Source organism: Triticum dicoccoides, chromosome 5B (genome assembly GCF_002162155.2).
Source record: "Triticum dicoccoides isolate Atlit2015 ecotype Zavitan chromosome 5B, WEW_v2.0, whole genome shotgun sequence".
Taxonomy (NCBI): domain Eukaryota; kingdom Viridiplantae; phylum Streptophyta; class Magnoliopsida; order Poales; family Poaceae; genus Triticum; species Triticum dicoccoides.
This window is the reverse complement of record NC_041389.1, coordinates 726067335-726073431: the sequence shown is the minus strand read 5'-3', so window position 1 is coordinate 726073431 and position 6097 is coordinate 726067335. Positions and strand designations below refer to the sequence as shown.

Here is a 6097-nt window from a genome sequence, read left to right as displayed (position 1 = left end):
CACCCAACATAAAGATGCACACTCCTCCATGTGAAATAGAAAGATTCATCTTCACTTTTTTGTAGTAGTCGTGACCAACAGCCATCAGCAGTCGGCTCGTTGGTAAGGCGAGAGCTTCAAGCCCGCTTTCTGGTGGCACACCCCCAAACAAGCACCACTCGACGAGGGGGGGGGGGGGAAGCTACAGGCCCAAAACCTTCGACCCTTCTTTCTATATGGGGATGCCCGGGGCACCTCATCTTGTCATTTTGTTGCTCATTCCCCTTAGGCCGAAGTGTTTGGCCTTTACTTCAGAGCGCCCGCTCACGCTTCGCTGACCTATCGCGTGGTAAAGAGAAGAGAGTACGAAAGAATTGTAAATAGAGCAGACCGCAGAAAGATTCTAAATATGACAAGTCCCCCATGGATTCGATAATAAGGAAATGAAGAACGGGAACGAAACAAAATAAAGCATTTCTAGCGGATGAGCTTCTCTCCATTTTGTCTGGTAATAGAATAGGGCGGCTTGCTTTAACCAACACTCCACTTTTTGCTCTGTCCATGGAGCGTATGAATTTCCTTAAATGTAGATAGACCAAAAAGGGAATAAAGGGATAGGAATAGGAATTATAGTACCATTGGAAGAAGAGGCACCAGTGGGAACATCTCTACTGACGAACCATTTCAATAGTACGGGTGCTGCCGTGCCACGGGGCATGACCATGGAAGTAATGAAAAAGAAGAAGTTCTGTAGTTGGACCATCTGCTCTATCCGTTCGATTTGAGCTTCTCCAGAGAAGATGAGACGCTAAAAATGAAAGTGTTCGCAACGCATACCGAAAAAGGTACCTATGTTGCCGACCATTAATGACTAGTTCGAAGACAAAGAGCAGGGGCACGTGCCAAGAAAGATTTGTTACTTTCCCTATGGTTTTTGAACGTTTTCAATAAAACCTTCTCATAGAAGTATTTTCACAAAGTTTTCGGTAATATTAGTAGATGCTATTCGAACCCTTCCTTTTATTAAGATTCGAATTCTTATTCTTATTATTATCTAATTATTCTTTTTTTTCATGTATATGCGTCAGACACAATCTACTAATTGATCTATATTCTGATACCCTACTATATCATAGTCTCTACTACTAGTATTTTTAATACCTCAGGAGCTCATGAGACTCTTTTAGTGAAATTCATAAGTCTCAATTCCCGAGCGATCGCACCAAAAACTCGAGTTCCTTTTGGATTTCCTTCTTGATCAATGACAACCGTCATCATATCGTATTATCATACCGTTGTCATGTTTGAGTTCTTTACATGTACGTACAATTACAGCTCGTCTTACTTCTGTCTGATCTTTCTAGAGGCATTTTGGGCACTGCTTCTTTGATTACAGCAACAATAACGTCACCAATATGAGCATATCAGTGATTACCAGCTCCTAAGATTCGAATACATATCAATTCGATAGCCCCACTCCGTTGTTATCCGCTACATTCAAAAGGGTCTGAGTGAGATGGATCTTGGAAGTCTGGTTTTTGATTGGATAGTGATCTCGGGCATGAGTGGTTGATCTTCGCGGGTCGTGAATGGCCATGGAAAGGAGTATTGATGTCAATATGTTCGATCGAGAAGATTGGACGATGAAAGACGGATCCTTTGTGGTTTGAATAATAGGTTGTGGTCTCAATATTGGGCTATGGGCTGATTGCTTTCTGTATGAGCCTCTTGTGATTGGGCTCTCGTGGGCGGATTACCCGATGTGTACTCATCTTCCAACAAAGAGGAGAAGACATAACCAGAAGAATTGTGAGAAATAAGTTAATTTATCAAGTTGAGGCATTTCGATTTGGATTTCAAATAAGAAAGAAAAGACTCCTGCGCCCTCGAGAGCATTCTCTTTCACTTGCATTTCTTCCTGAAGTTGGCTCGAAGACCTGTCCAGCCTTGATTTTCCCAGTTATTACTCGAGCGCGCTGAGGCAACTCTGAACTAAGCTCAAGGGAGGGGTAGTAGGTATGCTTCAAACCCTCCGGCACCTTGAAGAACAATGGCACTAGATCGGGAAAGATGAATGACCAATGAGGACAGGACAATGGGGGAAGTTGGTAATAGAGAATCCTCCCTTCTTCTTTGCTTTCTTGCCTGAAAAAATCCAAAACTAACCATTGGAACCTCATGGGCTACCGAGTTAGGAGATTCATTTTCTTTATTACTTTTACTTTTTTTACTAAGTTATTCTAAAAGATAAGAGCTAACCGACCATCCTGATTGAATGTTTGAGTACTCGGAGTCTCTCGTAAGTATGGAAAGAAAGTCTCTTCTTTCCACAACTCCTAAATTTCCCATCAGCCTATCCAATCTAATTCCAGACAGAGTCAGTAGACCTTACTTTAGTGTAGGTAGTGTCAGATAATTAGGAAGTCTTGATAGTCTTTCGTATAATCTCTTCTTCAATCCTAGGAGCAAAAAAGGAATGTCCTTTAGGGACCTTTGGATAAAAAGATTTCCGACCTCTTACTTTCGTAGTTATGAATTGCGGAATAGAATCAATTATGAAATTCATAAGTATATATCCCTCATCCCTATTGGTATCGGTTTGGGACACTACCCAGAACCCTGCCAGAGCCCTATTTTTAAGAAGAAATTGACAGTCTTTTCTAGAACTAGAACTATGGTAAAATCCAGTATCGACAGGCCTAGTTCTTTTCCTTTGCTTATGCAGGGCAAGAATTTGTCGAGTTCAATCAGTACAATAAGAAATCCTAAGTATTTTTTTGGTCAGGCGACACCCAGATTTGAACTGGGGATAAAGGATTTGCAGTCCCCTGCCTTACCGCTTGGCCATGCCGCCAAATCCGATCCAAAATAGAGCAAAATCTTATTCATCCACATTATTTTACTAATTTTTATTCGTAGGAGGGGATTATTAAACCCTTTTTGATTTTTTTAGATCGTTGAATCCCTTTGTACTTATCCCTTTCCAATCCCTTTTAATAAATTCATTCCTGTTTTTTATTGGACCCAGTTTTATTCTGTTCGATTGATTGTATCTCAAAACACACATTGCTTAAATACCTTCTCTTTCTATTGAAAAGAGAAAGGATTTCCAGTCACAGCAAATTTAGGGAAAATTGGAAGCATTAACTATATTATTTGTTATTTTTATAAATTCTATTTGTTAGTAGTGAACGGTTCTAAAATGGGTATTGTATCCCAAATAGTGTTTCCTTAATGGCATAACAAAATCAAATTGATTTACGGCTAATCAGTATCAATTAAAAAAAAGAGAATTATGATATTGATATAGTGTGACCTGACCCCTGTTGCTCCAAGTGAAATTCTTTCTAGGGTTCTTAAAGATATTCTCCATTTTTTCCCTTTCCCTACAATAAAGTATAGTCTAAAGGCTAGCACGCACCATTCCTCGCTTATGATAATCTAAGGCCAAAAAGAAAGAAGGCTCACACCATAATAATACATACCCTTTTTCCTCGATCGTCAAGGTCATGGATTTGGATCGATTTCGGTTTTACGGGCTTCATACATTGTTAAGAAAAGTACTCGGCATTGGAAAGCATCACGTTCTGGCCACACACAAAAGAAGTCGGTGGAAGGTATGGAATTTCTCGGCTGAAGGTCAGAAAGAAAGCAATCGCCAGTGCTCTCGGTTCTAGCAACGAGTCTTTTTTCTGAGAATTAAGGAAAACAAACTAACCTTGTCTGTCTATGTTCACCTTGACATGAAAGACTCTTTTCCTAACCTGACTGTTCTACCTGGCTAGTTCACTTCACTTTTCGAGGGATCCTGGATTGGAGTTCACTTGTCTATGAGTGTCCGAACAGCTTCAGATGCTTCCAAGGCGCAGGGGTTCTCTCTCCATTCACTTTGAGCTGGGTTTCTTGTGATCTTTTTAGTAGTTTTTCCGTCCCATTTTTTGGCAAATTAAGTCTTACACAGCTGTCCCCAAGGATGTCCATTCCATTCGGCAGGGACTCCATCTCGCATTCGATCTCCCTCCTTTCCCTGAAAGAGTCGAGGTCTCTCTAGACTTCTCTTTTGCCTCTCTACCAGATTCAGAAAAAGGGAGGAAGAGGGCCTCTCGACGGGAGTGATTCCCCGAAAAGAGATCATTCCCAGCATCCTCGAGTTCGTAGTCAAACTCACCTTCATCCACCTTTCATGGACTAGCGCGGGCAAGCGCCAATGTCTGGAGCAGGAGATGGAAGCTTGGGTTGAGGAGGCTGTCAACGAGTCATCAAAGGCGATAGATTGGTTATATTCGGATTCGTTTGATTTTGATTTTCTTTTTTTGGTTGTGAGAGGTCTGAGTCCACAGCTGGGGTAGAGGCGTCAGATGACAATTGAAGTAGGGGTCTGCCTCTTTCAAAGGGAAGCAAGAGTCTCATAGGGAAGGAGATCCTGCACAGACCAATCCCAATCAGGAAGAGAGTCTTGTTGTCAATGAAAGCAATTTTTCTATGTCACATATCTGCCTATCTCGTGTTGTGAGCTATAAAGTACCCACCAGGGGGGGGTGGACCAAGAAAGAGGCAGGCGATTGGGTCCTTCCCATCCTCTGTGATGTCAGTCTCTTTGTCATTCTTTCACCCTTGCTGAGTAGCGAAGTGAGCATACTCAAGATCCAATTCATCAATCATTTGAGTTGGTACGAACATAGGAATCCAGACTCCGCTTGATTCGATCTTCAGTTTCGACCTTCATCAGTCAGGAAAAAGAAGAAGGACCCACTTATTCCACTTGGAGAGACCGAACCAGGCAACAAAAAAAAAGAAAAACTGAAGGAAGTTCTCTTTCCATTCCAACTAAACTAAGTGAAAAAAGTGGGAGAGCAAAACAGAAACACAGGAACAAAGAAACTATGTCCAAACCAACGAGTCCTTTGGTCGATTCTAAAGAATGTATCAGGAGTTGGGAGTTAGCCGTCTCATAGGAGTGATAGCTGGGTTTTTCACGGAGTTTCTTCATACGATTGAAAAAAAGAATGCTCTAGGTCGGAGAAAACAAGAAGAAGATTGTTCACTAGTCTGTCTCCCAACCTCTTTAAAGCAGCTACCTACCGTGATCTGGTCTTGGGACAGCATTGGCACCCTCATTTGCTGGATCTTCTAGGCACTCTAAAGCGCTTCCACGAGAGACAGATGGACTTTGAGTTATAGACGGAGAAGAGCCTTTAGAGGATCAAGAGTGATTCCTCAATAAAACAAATGGGATTTTGAGGGAGGGCTGAACGCGATGTACTGAAGGGTTCACTTTCGCTGATCGGCGCCAGTCTTTCCTGCTGTGAATTTCCCAGGTCGGGAGGGGCCCTTTCCTTCTACCTCACTGAACCCATTCACCAATGATTGGATCACTAAAAGCTAAAGACCAATTCCTTCCTTTTAGGTGGTCTAGGTGGCTGGGATACTATGCCCTTCTTTTTAGAGGCTCAAAGACGAGTTCTTTGAAGGAAGCAAAAGAACCCATGTGTCTCGGATGAAGTCTACCCTCTTTTTGTGCTGGGAAGAAGAATGAGATCCAACTCAAAGTCAAGGAAAGCGGCCTAGACCACTGACTTTTGATGGAAGGCTTCTGAACATGGATTGGTCTGATAAAGCCAATTTGTCGGCGAATCAAATATTTTCTGAGAGCACTAGACCTTCTCTCTTTCAGGATTGATTCCCACTCACTGCCTGATAGCAGGCTTGGCCCATGAGACCTATTGTCTTATTGTACTGGCTCACTTCACTACTTTGGAGGATGGGTTTTTCCCCTTTTTGGTTTGCAAACGCTCTAACCCATCGAGAAGCTCCATCCAAATTGGAGTTGATGTGAGCACTTCCCCAGAGGCAGAGGCTTTTTCTACAAAAGGGTGGGAGCATAAAATGTAGGTGAGTCAATTGCGTGTGGCCTTCAAGTATTTCGTATTGTAACAATATTAGATCGGCATCCAAACAAAGGTGCATGTACGGTTCCTAAGGGATACAATTTTGTCCTAATCATCGAGAAAGATGAAATAAGTTGATAGCGCGATCTCGTACTAACACATACTCTCTAAATATTTTAGAACTTGCATGCGGCCTTCAAGCCACAACCGTGGTATGAGTTCTAATCTCA

General features: G+C 42.1%; 1 non-coding gene and 1 pseudogene across 1 annotated transcript; both read right to left on the bottom strand.

Annotated features, from left to right (window-relative positions):
* The window catches only part of LOC119310789, a 2920-nt pseudogene extending 2102 nt beyond the window's left edge, over positions 1 to 818 (bottom strand).
* Positions 819 to 2762: 1944 nt separating this feature from the next.
* Positions 2763 to 2833, bottom strand: TRNAC-GCA. Its single transcript has one exon. It is a non-coding gene; the product is annotated as a tRNA-Cys (tRNA).
* Positions 2834 to 6097: the final 3264 nt, after the last annotated feature.